At 49.7% G+C, this 20,688-nt stretch overlaps 1 protein-coding gene across 4 annotated transcripts in view; it reads right to left on the bottom strand.

Annotated features, from left to right (window-relative positions):
• MID2 (midline 2) overlaps positions 1-20,688 on the bottom strand; it is a 337,379-nt gene that overhangs the window by 306,669 nt on the left and 10,022 nt on the right. Inside the window, exons 2-3 of one of the 4 annotated variants that reach the window (XM_075132351.1) lie at positions 13,559-13,597; positions 1,836-2,101 (exon numbers count right to left, since the gene is read on the bottom strand). The exons of 2 other annotated variants lie outside the window; for them this stretch is intronic. The gene's annotated coding sequence lies outside the window, so the exon portion shown is untranslated. The remainder of the gene's footprint in view (positions 1-1,835; positions 2,102-13,558; positions 13,598-20,688) is intronic. One more of the 4 variants, XM_075132350.1, reaches the window with a different exon arrangement.

The raw sequence follows: 20,688 nt of genomic DNA, 5'->3' as shown, positions 1-20,688 counted from the left end.
TATTTTTCTGCAATCAAAGTGGCCTAAAAGCACCTCTGTAGCCACTCACTGACTGAGTAGGTCACCCCAACCCCCAGTGCCTGGAGGGCTTTGATAGCTGCAGCTCCCACAGCTGTACACACCAGCTGTGAAAATCTTCACCTTCTGCTTCCTGAATAGGCCTGTGGAATGCAGGACCATAAAAGGGGGCAGAGCATCTCTTGCCTGATTCTCAGAATTCAGCAGGGGTGCAAGCGCATCCTTATTTCTCATTTGCCTCCTTTGATTTCTAATTAGGGAAGCATCCATTCCGGCTCTGAGCACTCTAGCAATTACTAAACCACAAGCCAGGAAACATCAGCCTCCGATCTCTTCCCTGCTCAATGAACAGCCAGTCAACAAAACCCAGAGCAAAACATCCCCACTGCACCAGGCTCCAACCCCCTCAAACTGGTCAGCAGCGCAAGCTGCGCACCTGGGAGGTCTGCAAGCCACAGGGGAGAGGGAATGCATACCAAAGCCTTGATCTCTTCATGGAAGATAACCAGCCAGCCAAGCCCTGTTTAAATCCTGGTAGCTCCAGTCACCATGGCAAGATGGAACAAACAGGGTGACAATCACACATTCTTGTCCCAAACCCCTTTAGGTTGTAAGCCGTTGGTTCTGGCCCATGAACTCTGCACCAATGCGGAGAACGGGTATCACATGCTCGCAGTGGGACAAATCAATTTCCCCCTAATATTTAAGCTAAACTCCTCCTCCCTTCACTACCAGCCCCTGCTTCTCATCCCATCCTCCAACACTGGGGGCTTGGCTACACTTGCGAGTTATAGCGCATTAAAGGAGACCCAGGCGCACTAGCTCACTACCCTACCACACTGGCAAGGCACGTAGAGGGCTCTGACTCCGCAGCTGGTCCGCTCCTGGTACTCCACCTCAGTGAGTGGAGAACGTTTTGTGCATCCCCACTGGAGCACTGGGGCACCAGTGTGGACGCCCTGGTCTGTTATCGCACTCTGATCGGCCTCCAGAAGTGTCCCACAATGCCTATTCTAGCCACTCTGGTCATCACTTTGAACTCTACTGCCCTGCCCTCAGGTGACCAACCATCATATCTGCCCTTTAAATTCTCTGCGAATTTTGAAAATCCCCTTCCTGTTTGCTCAGCCAGGCATGGAGTGCTCTCAGCGAATCTTTCCAGGTGACCATGCCTCCACACACCAGGCAATCCCCAGGATGGAGCAATGGCAAGGTGCTGGACCTCATCAGTGTTTGGGGGGAGGAAGCTGTCCAGTCCCAGCTGTGCTCCAGCCGTAGGAATTATGATACCTTCGGGCAGATATCAAGGGACATGATGGAAAGGGGCCATGACCGGGACACACTCCAGTGCAGGATTAAAGTGAAGGAGCTGCAGAATGCCTACCACAAAGCCCGCGAGGCAAACAGCCACTTCGGTGCTGCTCCTGTGACCTGCCGTTTCTACAAAGAGTTGGACGCGATACTTGGGGCCAACCCCACCTCCACTCCGAGTATCACCACGGACACTTCAGAGCCCAGTTCAACAAGGCGGGAGGAGGAGGAGGAGCAGCAGCAGCAAAGTGGGAGCAAGGGTGCTGAGACGGAGGAAGACACCCCAGAATCCCTAGATGCATGCAGCCAGGAGCTGTTCTCAAGCCAGGAGGAAGGTAGCCAGTCGCGACGGCCAGTACTTGGGGAAGGACAAACACCAGAGGAGGTTCCCAGTAAGCTGCTTTTATTTTGGGAAGGAAGTTATTCGGTATGGGCTCTTGGGGTGAGGAGGGTATGGGCTGCATGCATGGCTAGATGCGAAATAGGGCATTGATATGCTCTCTCACATCGCGGTAATCGGCCTCAGTGATCTCTTCAAAGGTCTCATCCAGAACTTAGGCAATGCGCTTGCGCAGGTTTCTCAGGAGAGCCACTGTGTTCCTTGTCCCAGTCAGGCTAACTTGTCCGCCACTGTGCCAAGAGGGGCAGAGTGGACCATTGCTGCACACAGGCAAGGTGCATATAGGCCAGGGCGGAATCCGCATTGCAGTAGAAGACCCTCCCTTGCTTCCCAGGACACCCTCAGCAGCGAGATATCTTCCAGGATGAACTCCTGTGGAAAATGTGGGGACAGTGTTCAGTATAGGGGCCCCCTGCCACTGTTGGCTTTCCCCAAGACACAGAAACCCAGAGGACAGTACAGCCGTGAAACAATCAGTCACGCTTGACCCTGTGATTACTCATTTTGGGGCTCCCGTGGGTTATGTGCGCTCACTTTGGGACAGGCAAATTATGCTATTGCGTAGACTGTGCTTGCCCTTAAGTACAGGGGAATCATTGCTCTGTCTGATGTGAACAATGCTGCCTCTGTTAAGTGTTGCATTTTGCCTTTACAGAGGCAACCTTGACATCTCAGCTGTCCATGTTATCACTGGCTGAAAGACTCCAAAGAATCAGAAAGAGGCCACGTAGAAGCAAGGAAGACATGTTGCATGAAGTCATGCAGCATTCAAGTAATGAAAATTGAAAAATGCAGGAGTGGCGGAACAGTGAAAGGAGGATCTGCCAGCAGAATGAGGAGCGCCGGCACAAAAGCGTGGTGCTCCGGCAGCAAAGCACGGATCGGCTGATAAGCATAATGGAGCGCCAAGTGGACTCGATCCAGGTGCTTGTAGCCATGCAGGCGGAGCACTACCGTGCCTGAGCCCCCCTGCAGCCCTGGTCCCAAAACTCTTTCCCTTGTGCCCCCATATCATCTCCAACCCACTTTTCCCAACATCCGGGTTCTTAACTGCCACCAACTGCCTCCAACACCTGTAGCTTCACCACCCAGCCCTGGAAACTACGACCCTTACCCACTGCACTCAACCCCCATCACCATGCAGCATAGCCATCCTGAAGTGCAGCACTCATTGCACAGCACTCCAGACAGGAAGGCCGAGTATGATAACAGGACATACGCAAATCTGTGATTGTATCATTCCCCATCCCACCCCCTTGCCCTTTCTGTTTCCCAAGCAGTTGTGTTTCTTTTCAATAAATGGATTTTTTGGCTTTGAAAACATTCTTTATTATTGCATGAAGTAAAAGATACCTTAGCCCAGGAAAGAAACAGGCACTGCAAGTCAGCATAGCAAAACACAGATTCCTACTTACATTGGAACCATTGCACTTCACTCCCGTGCAGGGAACCAGACATTACTGGTGGCTTTCAGCCTCAAATTGCTCCCTCAAGGCATCCCTAATCCTTGCAGCCCCGTGCTGGGCCCCTCTAATAGCCCTGCTCTCTGGCTGTTCAAATTCAGCCTCCAGGTGTTGAACCTCCGAGTTCCATGCCTGAGTGAATCGTTCACCCTTCCCTTCACAAATATTATGGAGGGTACAGCATGCGGGTATAACCATGGGCATGCTGTCATCGGCCAGGTCCAGCTTCCCATACAGAGAGTGCCAGCGGCCCTTTAAACGGCCAAAAGCACACTCCACAGTCATTCTGCACCTACTCAGCCTGTTGTTGAACTGCTCCTTGCTGTTGTCAAGGCTCCCTGAGTAGGGTTTCATGAGCCATGGCATTAAAGGGTAAGCAGGGTCTCCAAGGATCACAATGGGCATTTCGACTTCCCCTATGGTGATCTTCTGGTCTGGGAAAAAAGTCCCAGCTTGCAGCTTCCTGAACAGGCCAGTGTTCCAAAAGATGCGTGCGTCATGCACCTTTCCAGGCCAGCCTGTGTTAATGTCAATGAAACGTCCACGGTGATCCACAAGCACCTGGATAACCATAGAGAAATACCCCTTCCAATTAGTGTTCTCGGAGGCTAGGTGGGGTGGTGCCAGAATTGCAATGTGTGTGCCATCTATCGCCACTCCTCAGTTAGGGAAACCCATTTGTGCAAAGCCATCCACAATCTCAACCTGGAGTCACAGTTCTTCTGAGTAGGATGCGATTAATGGCCCTGCAAACTTGCATCAACACGATTACAACGGTCGATTTCCCCACTCCAAACTGGTTAGCGAACAATTGGTAGCTGTCTGGAGTTGCCAGCTTCCAGATTGCAAAAGCCACCCACTTCTCCACTGTCCAGGCAGCTCTCAATCTCCTGTCCTTGTGCCGCAGGGTGGGGGCGAGTTCCTCACACAGTCCCATGAAAGTGGCTTTTCTCATCCAAAAGCTCTGCAGCCACTGCTCGTCATCCCAGACGTGCATCACGATGTGATCCCACCACTCGGTGCTTGTTTCCCAAGCCCAAAAGCAGCGCTCCACGGTGGTAAGCAAGTCTGTGAATGCCACAAGCACACTCATGTCATATGCATTACTCGAGTCAATATCATCATCGGAGTCCTCACTGTCACTTTGGATCATAAGGAATAACTCTACTGCCAAACATGATGTGCTGGCGAGACTCATCAGCATATTCCTCGGCAGTTTGGGATCCATTCCCGCAGACCGAAAGGGAAGACAGAGCGCGCAGTACAAAAAACGTTGAAAGATGGCGCCAAATGTGGACGGAAGCACAGGGATTGTTGGGATGCGAACCGATGCATCACAGGGCCTTGGGACAGGACCCAGAATGCCACGCATCCCCCGCCCCCTTCCCACAAGCCACAGCGCCAGAATGGGAAGAGGTACTCTGTGGGATAGCTGCCCCACTCCCAATGCCACTACAAGTGCCGCAATGTGGCCACGCCAGTGCGCTTGTTCCTGTCAGCGCTTTCCCTACTGAGCTCTCCGAAGGCGGGTTTAACTCAAAGCACTCTACATCTGCAAGTATAGCCATGCCCTTGGAATGATTCCCTTCCTTCATTGCTGCCCTGAGGGCTTTTATTCCTTCCCATATCCCAGTAGATGGGATTCCACCAACAACCCAGCCTCCAGCGCGCAGCATGAAAAGCTGTGTTCAGTCACTCTGAGAGCTGAAAACCTGTTTACTTTCATGTCGGTTATGCTGGTTGCGGTGCATTCTAGTCGAGACACCAGCACTCAGCTTTCAAGAATTAAACCTGTTTTCATCAGCACCAGCAGTCACTTGGATCCAGGTCTGTTTACACTAATTAGGAAAGGGGGTTGAAAAGAACAGCTAGCAATGTGAAGCCAGCAGCCATTTCTATTATGCCGCAATTTCTAGGTTTCCCTATGCAGGGAGAGTTCGAGCCCTAATGCAATATAATCTTGTGTGATAGCAATTTGCTGCTGCCAATAGGAGGCAGCACTGGGAGATTACGCCTGCCCCCCAGCATACTGCTCCTCTAGGACATTCTACAGGCCATTATCCTCTGATCCCACTGAGGGCTACCAAAAGAAACTACACCATCTGCTCAAGAAACTCCCTGAAAAAGCACAGGAACAGATCTGTGCAGACACATGCCTAGAACCCCAACCAGGGATATTCTATTTGCTACCCAAGGTGCATAAACCTGGAAATCCCCGACCAGAGGTATTCTATTTGCTACCCAAGGTGCATAAACCTGGAAATCCTGGACGCCCCATCATCTCAGACATTGGCACCTTAACAGCAGGATGTCTGGCTATGTGGACACTCTTCTCAGGCCCTACGCTACCAGCACTCCCAGCTATCTTCGAGAGACCACTGACTTCCTGAGCAAACTACAATCCATCAGTGATCTTCCAAAAAACACCATCCTGGCCACTGTGGATGTGGAGGTCCTCCAAACCAACATTCCACACAAAGATGGACTACAAGCTATCCCCAATAACGTCATGGCAAACCTGGTTGCTGACCTTTGTGACTTTGTCCTCACCCACAACTATTTCAAATTTGGGGACAATATATACCTTCAAGTCAACGGCACTGCTAATGGGTACCCACATGAGCTCACAACCCTGGGTTTAGCAGGCCAATGCTCAAACCACTGAGCTATCCTTCCCCCATTCAATTCATTATAATTCGTATAGTTGTACTTTGCATGAGTGCTTGGTAGTTGGCAATTCATAACTGTAAGGTGGCTGAGGAGTACGCTTTTTTACCAAAGGGATCAAGGTGCACCCAGCCTCTGTCATGGGGTGTTGCTCTGGAGTGATGCTCTCAGCCACGAGAGTGCACAGCATCCACCACTATGGAACCGGGCTGTGGGACTCTGATTCCTTCGCAGGGACATCGTATTTTTTGTCCACCCGCTTGCACATCAGGGCCACCAAAGCGGGTTTGCCACACCATCTTAGCTGGGTCTAGGATGGCCTCGTTAATTGGGAGGGTGATTTTGGAAGGAGATGAAGCATGAGAATATCAGTGAGCTGATGGTGCGTGTCTTTAACCTCCTCCAATGGTATGTGGAGGGTGTCCGCCATACTTTTCGTGGTGATGGCGAAGTGAAGAAGAGGATATGGCCTTTGGTGTTACCTCCTCCTCTGTGTCTCCCTCCTGTTCCTCCACTTCTTGAGGCTCTGAGGCCCCTGGTGCTGTGGCTGAGGGAGCATGTCTGGGAGGTTCTTGGGCAATGCTCGGTGCCCTTGAGGCAAACTGTCTGTGCGCTGCCCAGGGGTCCCAGCACAGCAATTGCAGTGGCATAGCACCCAGTGGCAGTGCCCATGGGTGGTGCCATCTGGTGATCAATTCCCAAATCCTGTTAATAGTGGGTCCAATATGGAGCTTGGGAGGAGTATTGTGAAACTCCTTCTGGCTTGCTATCCAATCCCTCGCTTGGCATCGGAGGGGCACGGCATGATTGCGGGGAAATACCCTCAGTTGGCCATGGCTTGATCTCGGTACCGAGGAGTAGAGTAAAAAGAAAAGGAGTACTTGTGGCACCTTAGAGACTAACCAATTTATTTGAGCATGAGCTTTCGTGAGCTACAGCTCACTTCATCAGATGTTTACCGTGGAAACTGCAGCAGACTTTATATACACACAGAGAATATGGAACAATACCTCCTCCCACCCCACTGTCCTGCTGGTAATAGCTTATCTAAAGTGATCAACAGGTGGGCCATTTCCAGCACAAATTGGTTAGTCTCTAAGGTGCCACAAGTACTCCTTTTCTTTTTGCGAATACAGACTAACACGGCTGTTCCTCTGAAACCTGAGGAGTAGAGTGTCAAGCTTCCAACACGCTCATGTCACCGGCCTGACGGAATTCCATTGGTACCGAGTGTCCCTGTGTTGGGTATGGCGAGATCCCCATGTCCCCCCAATGCCACTGGTGATACCAATGTCAGTTTGCGTACCAGGAGCATCTTAGGGCATTCACCCTTGTGTCTCTATACTGAAGATTCAGTGCCCATGCCCAAAGGGTCTGTAGGCCTATCAATGGTACCACACACTAACAGTCGCTGTGAGGTGTAGGTGCCAGACGATCTCAGTGCTGAGGACAGCCAGCGAGATGGTGATTGCTTTTGGCTATCCCTGGGCTTGCTGAGGGAACTTCCCGCTCTCTTTTTTGACTTGTGAGAGGAATCCCTGGACCATTTCTTCAACTCACTATCCTTCAAAGTTGAAGGTTGAGGGGAAGACTCACGCCAGTCAGTGGGCTGGGGTCAGAGAGCCGCCACCATACAGATGATTTTCTGCCGGCGCTCTGTCCTTGCGGGATCCTGACAGAAGAAACACTACTGTTGGATATGGCCCTCACCGAGGCAGCGAATGCACTGGGAGCACTTGTCTGCAACCAGGAATCACCTCGCTGCAAGTGCGATACTTCTTGAAGCCCAGAGAACCGGGTTCCGCAAAAGAACAAAGTCTTTTCTTTCTTCCTTTTTCAGGCATGGCCAAATAAAGAGTCAGAAAGAAGTTAGATGGTTTCTAAAAGCTGAAGTTTAACAAACGAAGGGGAGAGTTAACGATCCACTAAATGACAAGTAATGGCTCCATCTCTAGCCAGGGGCAGTTGAGAAGGAACTCAGGGGGGTTAGCCTGCACTGGCTAGCCTTGTGGCACAGCACAGGCGAGACAACACATATGCGGGCCCAACAGACACTGCTTCTGAAGTTCTCCAATCAGCAGCACAGGGCCGCACAGTGGGGCAACCAAAGGGACACCACTCGAAGAAGAAGAGGATCTGCTTTGAACGGATTTAAAATGGAGCACTATAGCAGAGTTTGAGCATTGGCCTGCTAAACCCAGGGTTGTGAGTTCAATCCTTGAGGGGGCCATTTAGGGATCTGGGGCAAAAATTGGGGATTGGTCCTGCTTTGAGCAGGGGGTTGGACTAGATGACCTCCTGAGGTCCCTTCCAACCCTGATATTCTATGATTGCTTATTCAGAGAGCAATGGCTCTTTATGCCACAATGAAATCAATGTGCCCGTGGCTGTCATTGTAACGAAGGCAAAACTGTGACATGAACAACACTTAAACAAGCACCCAAATGTTTTAATAAATACAAACATTTTAAGAATCAATTCAGCAGGGCTGGCTCAGGCCGATTCATATGCCCGTCTGCTGGTCAAAGAAGCGACCCAAGGGCAGCAGCGAAGTGCAGCTATTTCCGGATGAGGATCCCCAACCCCACTGCATGACTGGCACCGTGCTCAGAAATGCAAATTCCCATCCATGAATTGGGCCTTTCATGGGAACAGTAGCAGCAAATACTCAGGACCTACGCGGCACTTTTAACTGAGGGTCACATCTCACTTTGCAATGGTAAGTAAGGCCCATTATCTTATTCTCGAGAGGGGGAAACTGAGGCACAGTACGGGCAGCGGCTTGCCCAGGGTCACATAGGCCAAGTCCGTGTCAGAAGTCAGCTCTCCAATGCCCCACACATGCATACACCTCCCAGCTTTCCTACATTTCTTCCCCCTTTTCCCCACCCAATAACTTAGCAAGTTTCAGAAGCTCGGCACAGCCCACCTATCTCCACGTGGCCAGCAAACCTGCTGGTATGCAACAGTACAGTGACAGCAGCGGGGCTGGGGTTAACTGGTTATTTACGATGAAAGCAGCTGATATTCTGTGACGACCCCTTGCTTGTAGGCACAAGGGTGAGTGTTCCCAGGAGGATGCTGCATGAAGTTAAAGAAGCCATGAGGCCTCTTGTCTGCACAGGGCAAACACAGGAAGAACCCTGTACAGTGAGTGGACTGCAGTCTGTAATGCTTGTATCCTCACATGCTCCCAATGCGCAAGGCAGTGCTAGCATCCTCAAGGAACTGGGCCCAGACAGGCTAAGGGACTTGACCAACATCACACAGAGAGTCTGTGGCAGAGCAGGGAATGGAATCAAGTCTCCCAAGTCCCAGGCTAGTGCCCAGACCACTGGACCAGCCTTTCAACACAGATCCCTTCTCCACCCCAGCCCTGCTTAGTGTACCCACTTAGGGCTCTTACAGGTATTTTAGTGCCTAACTCCAGACTCCTAAGGTGCAGGAGTTTCCCTTTGGAAGGAAAGAGTGAGCACTGACAGGGCAGCGCTGCAGCTCTCAGTGCTTCAGCCTGCTTCTCCGTGCTGGGCCTAAGAGGGTGCCAGCAGCTCCTTTGCAAAATTACAGACAAATGCACTACAAGTAACTGCACATTAATCCCGCTGACCTTTAAACATTGCGATCACAAAGGAAAAGCGTATTTTGAGCATGACCCGCTCGTTCCCTCCAGAGATCTGGGGAGAGTCAAACAGCCTGCTCCAGCACTCTCAGCATGGGCTTTACACCTCCTGAGTTATTAACATAGAGACAGGCAGGCTTCCGCTGGAACACTCGCCTCGCCAGCCATGCCCGATTGTCAGAACCCTACAGGGCGAGCGAACCTCCTTTTTATATTTGTTCATCAGGCCGCTTCATGGCAGCCATTCGTCTCCCGGACAGGAACGGAACACAAACAAATCACAGCTTTACTAGCTCCACTCCGCTGAAGGGACTCCTGCAAACACAGCGTGTAAATCAACCAGAGGAGCAGCACACTGGAGTTTAGAACTGATTGGAGACCAGATCTTTAAAAAATCATTTAAAAAGTGGTTATACCAAGGCAGAGTTAAGATGATGGCTTGGGAGAAATCGCATCTCACTGCTGCCAAAACCCAAAAGGCAGATGGAGTCAAAGAGAGTAAGTGCCCCAAGAGGCAGGGCAAGAGGGGTAAGTGGGGCAATCAGCAGCCAGAACTGCACACCCCACTCCCTGGGGCAGCATGAGCTGACAGGGGCTTGAAGGGTATCTACTGGGGGGAGGGGCAGAACAGAACTGCTGGCCACTGAAAGGGCTCCAGGTCCATTTCCAGGGCACCATGGCAGCTCAGCCAATGAGCCAATCAGCCGCACAGGGCTTCCCTGGGGACATCACAAGGAAAAGGAGTACAGTTGCTCCAGTGTAACAAACCCACAGCTGGCAGCACAGACTGAGCACGAGATGGAGGAACGCAAGTACTGCGCGGTCTGCAATACCTCCCATCGGGAGAGGCCCAAAGCACATTATACACCCCAAGGATGACCCTTCCTTTTAGAACCGAGTGATGGCTGCAAAGCATCAGCACTCCAAGGCAAGGAAGTGGAGAGTTAAAGGCACCACACCTGTGATCCTACTGGCAACGACACACACATTATTGTGATCAGAAATGTAAAGTTCATTGCAACACAAACACCTTAACTCTGACCTACACAATGTTTGCATGCGGGGCAGGGGGGGGTGTCTTAAAGTATTTGTGGTGTTCTGTTGTTAATAATTTGTGTTATCATAACACCTGAGAGCCCCAGTCACAGACCTGGGTATCTAATTTCTTTAAGGGATCCTGTTACACAGGAAATGCAATATTTTAATGCAACGCTTATAATTGAGGTTTCATGAGAATAATCTATACTTAGATGGTTTAAACAGGAAGAGTCTAACACTATGCATTTATGGCAGAATGATGGGATTTTGTAGACAGGCTCTTCAGGCTGATCAATACTCATGACAGCATCATTATTGCATATAAAACAGGAGTCACGCAGCAATGACTCAAGCTCATCAATTTTGCTTTCCAGAAGATTTGGCATTGTAATTAGATCTTGTGATCACTAGTGAAAGAACAGCATTTATGAGAGGTCAGAGTTAAGGGGACTGCATTTTGAAGAACTTCAAATTTTGTACACTCAACTGTAAGGCTGTTTGCGCTATTCTGTGGGCAGTATGAGATTTATGATCTCTTCATCACTCTGCTTTCCAATACCTGGGCTTTGGAAGTGAGGGAATGGGTAAGTAAAACGTGATCAAGAAGTGATTGTAACTGTCTGGGTTTTTTTAAATGAAGTTATTGTTTATTATCAAATTTCCCTTTTGTGCGTGTGAGTGCGCACGTGCAGTTAAGTAAAGTCTCAGTGGGTCAGATGAGTCCTCAAACTTCTAAATTAGACTGAAGAAGAGAGGCATTGCAAAGTTAAGACTCCCAACTCAGTCCTGCCTTCTTTTGCACAGCCCTGACAATATACAGATCACCTAAATTATAAGAAGAAGTAGTATTAACTAGGTTTTATATAGCGCTCTTTATCATAGAATCGTAGGACTGGAAGGGACCTCAAGAGGTCATCTAGTCCAGTCCCCTGCACTCATGGCAGGACTAAGTATTATCTAGACCAGTGATTCCCAAACAATGGTTTGCAACCCCATTTTAATGGGTTTGCCAGAGCTGGCTTATACTTGCTGGGGACCAGGGCTGAAGCCCAAGCCCCACTGCCCAGGGCCTGAGGGCTTCAGCCCTAGGCGGTGGGGCTTAGATTACAGGCCCAGGGCTGAAGTCCTTAGGCTTCAGCTTTGCCCTCCCTCCCTGCCTGGGGCAGTGGGGCTTCTGCTTTGCCCCCCCCCCACCTGGGGCAGTGGGGTTCAGGCAGACTCAGGCTTCTGTCCCCCATCCTGGGGTCGTGTAGTAATTTTTGTTGTCAGAAGGGGGTGGCAGTGCAATGAAGCTTGAGAACCCCTGATCTAGACCATCCCTGACACGTGTTTGTCTAACCTGCTCTTAAAAGCCTCCAATGACAGAGATTCAACAACCTCCCTAGGCAATTTATTCCAGTACTTAACCACCCTGACAGTTAGGAAGTTTTTCCTAATGCCCAACCTAAACCTCCTTGCTGCAATTTAAGCCCATGGCTTCTTGTCCTATCTTCAGTGATTAAGAAGAACAATTTTTCTCTCTCCTCCTTGTAACAACCATTTATGTATCAGTAAATCTCGAAGCACTTCCCAGTCTTTACTGCATTTCTCTTCATACCCCTGTATGTTATCTCAGTGTTCATACCTCAGGGTTATCCCAGTGTATGGATGAGATAGATGTTTTGCAAGCATGTTCAAAAAAGGCCATTTTAACATCTTGTGAAGTAAAATTCTCAAAAGCAACTCATTGACTTAGGCGCCTCTGCAACCATTTTCAAAAGAGATGTAATTGAGTGCCTAAATCACCCTTGAAAATGGATGCTTATGGTTGCAAATGACTTAGGAGCTTTTAAACATTTTACCCTCTGTCTCCTAAATCCTGCTGACTTACAGTGAGATATAGGCTCCTAAACCCCTCAGTCACTTTTGAAAATGGGACTTACCAATGCTTTCAAAATGTTACCCTTAATCTCAAAAAGGTCTCAGGCTCACAGACTTTAAGGCCAGAAGAGACCATTGTGATCTAGTCTGACCTCCTGCACACTGCAGGCCATAGGACCTCACCCACCCACTCCTGTAACAGACCCCAACCTCTGTCCTCAAATCATGATCAAAGTCTTCAAGTTACAGAGAATCAACCATTTACACTAGTTTAAACCTGCAAGTGACCCGTGCTGCAGAGGAAGGTGAAAACCCTCCAGAGTCTCTCTGCCAATCTGACCAATGGGAAATTCCTTTCCGACCCCAAATTTGGCAATCAGTTAGACCCTGAGCATGTGGGCAAGACCCACCAGGCAGATACCTTGAAAAGAATTCTCCATAGTAATTCAGAGCCCACTCCATCTAGTTTCCCATCTCCAGCTGTAGAGGATTTTTGCGACTAGCAGTTGCCAATGGGCCACATGCCATTGTAGGCTGTCCTATCGCACCACCCCCTCCATAAATTTATCACGCTCAGTCTTGAAGCTAGTTAGGTTTTTTGTCCCCCTGATCCCCATTCAATTTGATCAACATTTCCAAACCATACTCCAGGTGCCACAGATTATTAATGATGTGCACTGCTATAGCACATCAAGCTCTCAGTCAGGACAGGGGTCTGACTGCGCTAGGTGCTGTACAAACACACATATTGAGAGAGAGTTGCCCCAAAGAGCTTGCCATCCAATCTAAGACAACACTCAGTATGTGGGTGTGATAAATAATCAGACACCAGGACATCGCCTTGTGTTAAGTGTGGTGCAGTCCATTCCATTTTTTAAATAAACGTAAATAAAGAAAAATTTAGCAATAACCTTGAAAATGCAACAGCATGAGAACAGGGAACAATATCACCCTTGTAATGGGTGTATGTTTGCAACCTGAATTCTGAAGAGGCTATCGCTCTCCGTAACAAACCACACTTCTGCAGTACAGAGACCCGCAGAGAGAGCCCTGCTTTCTACAGCTCCAACAGTGCAGGCTCCATCACTTGAGCTACAGCTTCACCTTTATAGAAAGACCCTCTTGAACTTTCTAAGCTGCAAGCAGCCAACACAAGGGGAAGATGCTGACCCACCAACATACCTGCTAAATGGTGCTTCCAATGTCGGCAACCTGACAAAGCTACAACAGGAGGTACAAAAAGAAAAGTTAATTGCAAGGAACTGTTAATGCTTACTCTGAAATTTAAACCCACAGTCCCACAGGCAGGAAAAAGAGAGCTACACAGCTCTGGTATAGCCCACCTCTCACACATAGAAAGACCAGAACAGAGGGTCTTTCATTACCAGGCATCAGATAACACTAAGCAGTAGTGAAGATACGTATTGCTGTATCGAAAAGTCTTTCATTTGCAAATCTGCATTAACAATGCGCCAGTGAAAAAAACATTTCAGATACTGTCAGAACTGAACAGTGCACACAGGTAAAACGAGTGGACACATTCCCAGGCCACAGGGTGATAGAATGTCTCCTGAATGATGTTATAGAGCAATAATAATAATCTTAATCTTTCACATCTATAGTGTTCTGCATCACAGTATTTCAAGTAACTTCTACAAACACAAGCTAATGAACTCCTCAGAATCATGTCGGAGACATGTTCTGCATTGATCCTCATGGCATTTTACATGCAGGTACAAGACAATATCCCTGCCCAAAGGAGCTTATGATCCAAGTTAAGACATGACAGTGTGAATTTTACACCTGGGTGCTAGCAGAGAAAACAGGGGCTGGCATCTCAGAACACCCTGGCAAGGCAGGCTGGGAAGCGTTATACCCATTTTATAGCTGGATAAACAGAAGGTAAATGACTTCCCCAAAGCCACATAGAACATCAGTATAGAGCCAGGGCAAAACTCAGGCAAATAGACAGTGAGCTGTCACTGGCCCTCATCCCCATCTGCCTCCAATTTCAAAACAAACAACAACAACAAAGCAGGTAAACACCACAACTGCACCAATTATCACTGTGTTTATTTGACCAGTTAACTACAATGTTAATTTACCTATGCACAGCACAGCTTTCCCCTGTGACCCAACAGGAGTGGAAGGGACGGCTCTCAGTGATTGGCCATCTCTGTGATGAGCTGTACTGCGGGATAATGCCTTGTATATTACACTGGGGTTTTCCTTTAATGAGTAGAAAGGAAAATACATGCTTTGTATCTTGCACAGAGCAGCGGAAGATCAGTGGAATAATAACAGAGCCTGGAACTGGCACACGAGAAAAAGAGCATTACATCCACAGGCATATTCTCCCCTTGAGAGCAACTGTGCCTTTATTCTCTACAGAAACCACCATGCGTGCAATGGCACGGTATACAACTGCTCAACTGTAATACACATGCATTAATCCCGAGGACACTAGCGGGAGCTGGGGGCACTTTTCTCAGATCACAGGACTACATGAGAACCCGCCAGCAGCAAAGGGCTTAATGAAATGTGTGTGAAAGGGCAGGGTTTAAATCAATTCAGTCTCCCAACATCCAGAATACACTTTAGAACTCCCATCACAGACAAGCATTGTAAGAGTGCTCAGTGGCTTGGCTGCGCTCAAGGGAGAGATTGGGAAGGGAGGCAAAGACCCTCGGTGGCATGGAGCATAATATTTTGTATTTACATAATGCCTTTCATCCGAGGATCTTAAAGCACTTTAGAGATATTAGAATATCATAGAATATCAGGGTTGGAAGGGATCTCAGGAGGTCATCTAGTCCAACCTGCTGCTCAAAGCAGGACCAATCCCCAATTTTTGCCCCAGATCCCTAAATGGCCACCTCAAGGATTGAACTCACAACCCTGGGTTTAGCAGGCCAATGCTCAAACCACTGAGCTATCCCTATTACTGATGGAACCTCACAAACCCGCTGTGGGCTAACTCACATGCTACAGTGAGGGGGCCTTATAGGTAGCCTGGTAGGTCATGGGAACACTGAGCAACAAAAAATTAAGTGACGTGCCCATGGCCACACACTGCTGGGCACAGACAGAAACAGAACCAGTCTACTGATTCGTGGTACCCTGGTCTTACCACTAGATCACACTCCCTCTACAGAGAGAAGATGGGGAGATGAGGTGAGAAAGAAGAGGTAGAAATAATGAATGAGAAACAGGAAGCAGCAAAACAAAATTTGTTTGCAGATATGCAATGAATAACATGCTCCCAAGACATGCATAAATTAGGGCTGTGATTCTATCTGTGTGGTTTGGTGACATTAACACACCATTCTGACTTTTCTCCCAAGGTTTGCCATGTCACCATAGCCTCACAATGGTATTCCAGCGGCTAGGTGTATGTTACCCCTTATATTCACTTTGGGAAGCTGCAAAAACACAGCTGACAGAAGCATACAGATTGCTGAAATGAACATTACCTCACCTCTAATCACCTAGCTAAATGGACTAGTTATAATCACCTCCTAACTACTGAAAGGATAATGTTGATTGATAATTATTCATTAGATGAAGTGCTGATTAAATGACTTGAGGAATCATGGGGGGATAACGGGAATTAAAGAAGGATGCGCTAATTATGTCCTTCTGGAAACGATAGAACATGTCAAACGCCAGGACATGGAGTGATAAAGGTGACACCGATAGGGAGCCCAGGACCACATGTCAGGTTTGGTTGCCCTTCACACTAATACAGGCTCTTTTCATTACGGTTTTCAAATTTTATTTCAACCCATTTGTAAGGGTGGACGTTAAATACAGCCCAGACATTACTGCCTGGCGCTAGCGCCTGAGCCCCAGGAAGGGGAAGCGAGGACTCTGTGCTCTCTGGCCAAGGGGTGGCAGGGTGCATCGTGCTGTGAGACCAGAAGAGGGGACACAGCACCTACCTCCAGGAGCTTAAAATCGTGCAGACACACCTGGTGCCAGTACGAATTTGAGACCGTTTCTGATGCTCCCGGAGACCCTTGCTGAAAGGCCCGCACAAAGGAGTGTGCTGTGAGGATAGGGACAGGGCAGCAAGGAAGGGCTTACACAATTGAGGGTGAGCAAGGGACACAAAGGGAGCGGCAAGCCATGCTGGCTGTGCAGAGCAAAAACAGGAGCGAGAAGGGAGAACAGACACATGGGCCAGGGCAGAGCCGTGCCTGGCGCAGAGGGTCAGGAGCTGGGAGCTGCTGGATGGCTCTGAAGGGCCATCAGAGGAAGGTGACTTGAGCAGCAGCATTTGGAATGGGATAGGATGGGGTGGGATGGGGGGTGAGGTGAGGTGAAGAGCAGGGCGGCCAGGAGGAAGCATTTGCATTAGTGGAGGCGAGAGGTGGCCAAGCCATTTGGGACGGGTGGGGATCAGGGTTAGCGGTGGTGCAGGAGAGCCACAGCACATGGCACAGACAGTGCATGGAAGGAGACTAGGGTGACCAGACAGCATGTGTGAAAAACTGGGACAGGGGATGTGGGGGGGAGGGTAAATAGGCACCTATATAAGACAAAGCCCCAAATATCGGGTCTGTCCCTACAAAAATCAGGACATCCAGTCACCCTAAAGGAGACATGACAGGACACTGAGACTGTGCACTGGGTGATGGGAGGACCAGAGAAGCTTGGAGGACGTTGAAGAAGTTTGAGCTCAGCATGCATCGGAGGTTTGAGTCTGCACAGGAGAGAAGGGGGAGATTCGGCTTGGCAACTGAAGAGGCCCTGAAAGCAGACAAAGAAGCACCGGAAAGGAGGAGACAGAAGACAGAGCCCAGAGAAGCCAACAGAGAGGGGAAGACAGAAGAGGAGCTCCAAGGAATAGCCAAGACTTAGAGCACAGGAGTAGGGAGAGATCAAGGGAGACAGCACCATGGCAGAGAAGAAGAGAGCCCATGGACCTGAGCAGGAGGAGGCCCTGGGAGGATATTTTCAGGGGAAGCTAGGATTGCAGAACAGTAGAAAATCAGGGCAGCAGCAGATGTCTTACTCAAGGAGCTGAAAGGCAAAGGGGAGGAGGCAGCAGCTGGAGAGCCAGATGGGGTCAAGGAATGGGACTTGGGGGCTATGTGAGCACATGGCTCAGAGAAGTCAGAAGTGAGTGGAGTCAGGGCATAGGAGCTGATAAGAAACATTTGGGGATCCAGGAGTGGGTGTCTGGCTGGAGGAGAGAAGAGGTGTTGCGGAAGCAGAATCAGAAAGCTCTTTGCATATGTTCTCTTGAAGAAATGGCCACGGTCCTGAGGAGAGAGGGAGGAGGAGAAGCAAGTTTGGCAGGCAAAGATAGAGAACTATGGGCTCAGGAGACAACCCGAGCAAGGCCTGGCTTCTGGCAGAGTTAAAAGCTGCAGTGCTAATCACGAATCACGCTGGAATAGCAACACTGCAAGCAAAGGAGCAGTGCAGTAGTTAGAGTGGGGCACAGAGAGGGGCAGAGCTGGGTCCTACACATACAGTCCCAGACCATCCCTTCCTAATAATACATGTGCAAAAGCTTCCAGCACCAGGAAGCAAGACAGAACCATCAGCAGCCAGGGAAACCCTCCAAGTAAAGCCAGAGCACATTTCTGGAGAAAAAACAAGCAGAGCAGACAAAGGCATCTTTGAGGGGAGCTAAAACAATGTCTTGGAGCACTCACTCCCCATCCATCATAATGTAAAGCACAGACCAGGAGAAATCAGGGCCAGTTTGCTAAATAAACTGAATTGTTTCTGGCTCCGTCTCCAGCATGCTCCTAAAGGACAGGATCTTGCAAGTTAAAAGTGAAGATGGAGAGTGAATTGCAGATTGGTGTGTCAGCACAGAGTACCAGAGGGCCCAGATTCTCATGCTGCAGCACTCAACTCCCTGGATAAACATTTCAGCTCCGGAGAAAGGTACCTGGGGCTTCCAGTATGTCAGACTCTGGATTCAATTTGCAAGGGCATAGGAAGATGGGAACACAAAGCGCCAGAGCTAAAACACACTAGTAAACAGAGTGGTTACTTTACAGTGTGCACGTTCCCTAAATGAGCTGTCAGTGTTTACATGTAAAGTTTAGGAGAGAGACAATGTGTATGAATGCTACTCCAGGGAATGTTATGCCGGAAGAATTCCAGAAACTTTAGAGTGCCAGCTTTAAGTATGTGTCAGATGTTTTCAGATAAATAAAATGCTTTTATGCAGACTGTGCCCATAAATCTCAGTAACAACTCGCAGTTTCTGGATTTCTTCTGCCACAGCATCTTAAACATCCTGTTGTCACCCTGGGCTGCATCAGAAACTTCAGCAACATAAGGCAGTTTGTAAGGCCATCGTTTCGCTAACACTCTGTGCTTCTGGAGGCTACAGCCCACTTTCTGGTGGGGGACATTTTTCTCGAAGTTGTTCCCACCTCTCCCCCAAAGCTCCACACTACTGCGCAGTGGGGCGTGCCATCAAACCACCATCCCGCCCCCGGCGACTGCATTCTATTGGGCATGAGGAAGGGAGGAAAGTGAGTCTTCTAAGATAGTGACAAATGTTTGCAAAGCCGAAGCCTGCACTATCCAGGCTAAGTGCCTTTCTAACACAAACATTGCAGCCTTAGGCTTGTGCCTGGGAACCAGACAGCGACTGTGAGGAGCCTGGGTCAAGCAGCAGCCATCTGCGTGAGATCTTAGGAGAGTCTACACAGCCACTGGGAGATGCAATGTAGACACACCCAAGCTAGCTTCGATCCAGCTAACCACAACAACACAGGCGGTGGGATGGGGTAGTCACCCGAGTACAACCCCACTGTGAACCCAAGGAACATACTCGGCCAGCTGGCCTGTGTCGCTGCAACTACTGTGAGCGAGCAAGCTCTGGTTCAACTACGTGGGCTGGCCTGACTACAGTGGAGACATACCCTGTAATGCACCTCTATTGTGGGCCGGCCCAAAGCCTCTGAAACATTTTGGAGGGGCCACCAAATGTGCAGCACTGGCGGTAGGTTTCCGGCATGTGCCAAGGGGCAGCACAAGCCAGAATACTGCCGATAAGTCACTTTGGGGTGCACCATGCTGGAAACTATTATTCCATTAGTTACAATTTTTCCCTGCATCGCGCAGGAAATCCCTATTCTCTCCCCTTGAGCTCTCTGGGGGAAGAGACGTGGGTGCCTTTGGAACAATTATCTCTGTTACCTCAGCACTGCATTGGCGCTCTGGAGACTGGGATCCTCCCTTCACCCGCAGAGCAGGGGCAGTGCAGCCAAAACTGCTGCAAGCTTCTCCCATGCCGCTCTCTCTTCCCCCGGGCTCCTGTGGTCCAGCCCCGGCAGGTTGGAGTTCAGAGCCCGCACACCCCTTTGCCTCCATTGAAACTGCATACAAGATGGCCAATCAGTGCCAGCCACAGTGAAGTTTTCTGCGATGTGGGCACTGCGTTGTCACAGGGTGGCTTCCCCATGTGAATGAAGTAGATCCAGATCCCCTGCTAGAACGGGTACTCCCTGCTTGGCCAATTAGGAGGGCAGGGCAGCACTTGGGGCCTATAAAGTGGGTCCCAGTGAGCCGGAGCAGACGGGTGCAGCCAGGAAGGGCAGGTGAGAGCTGCCAGAGACCAGGGGAGACCCTGAAGCCAGCAGAAGGTGGTTCCTGGGAGAATGCTGAAGGCAAGAAAGCAGCAGTGGGGGTTGCCTGCTGACTAAGCCAGAGCCAAGCCCAGGGAGGGCTGAAGGGAGAAGTGCAGGGGCCCACCCACTGACATCTCCAAGGCTGGACTAACTACTTTCCTGGACCCAAAGGAACTATGACAGGGCTGAGGGAGTGAGGGATGCTCCTAGCAGAGAGGCTGTGGGGTTGCCACAGGGAAGAGTGGGGCAGGACTCCAGCTGGAAAGGCAAAGGAGCTGGGGCATGGTGAGGGGTGCCAGGGCTGACTGAGAAGCTAGGGCTGCCTTTGATGTGTTGACTGGACTACAGTGTTGGGGCTTGTTGGGGTGGGGGGAGGGAGCACACGTGCTTTTGTTATAAATTTAACCCCACAAGGGCTACTGGCATTAAGAAAAACTAATTGGACTGTTTTGGGGACTCTGAATGGGGAAACTGAGGCAGGGCACAGCCAGTTGACAGAAGGAGTTCCTGGCAGGCAGCCCTATGACAAGGATCCAGCCATATCGCACTGGCATTGACTACACACCAGACAAGGACAATTTCTGGCCAAACACCTTGCCTCTATTTACCCAGTGGCATCTGCTGGCTGGCTTCATCCAGGAGCCTCAGCTCCAGGCCCATGAACCATCTAGCACCATTATAACCTATCAAGGAGTGGGGTTTCCAGCT

This window comes from Caretta caretta, chromosome 9 (genome assembly GCF_965140235.1).
Source record: "Caretta caretta isolate rCarCar2 chromosome 9, rCarCar1.hap1, whole genome shotgun sequence".
Taxonomy (NCBI): Eukaryota; Metazoa; Chordata; order Testudines; family Cheloniidae; genus Caretta; species Caretta caretta.
The sequence above is the reverse complement of the archived record's forward strand: the minus strand, read 5'-3'. Positions and strand labels throughout refer to the sequence as shown.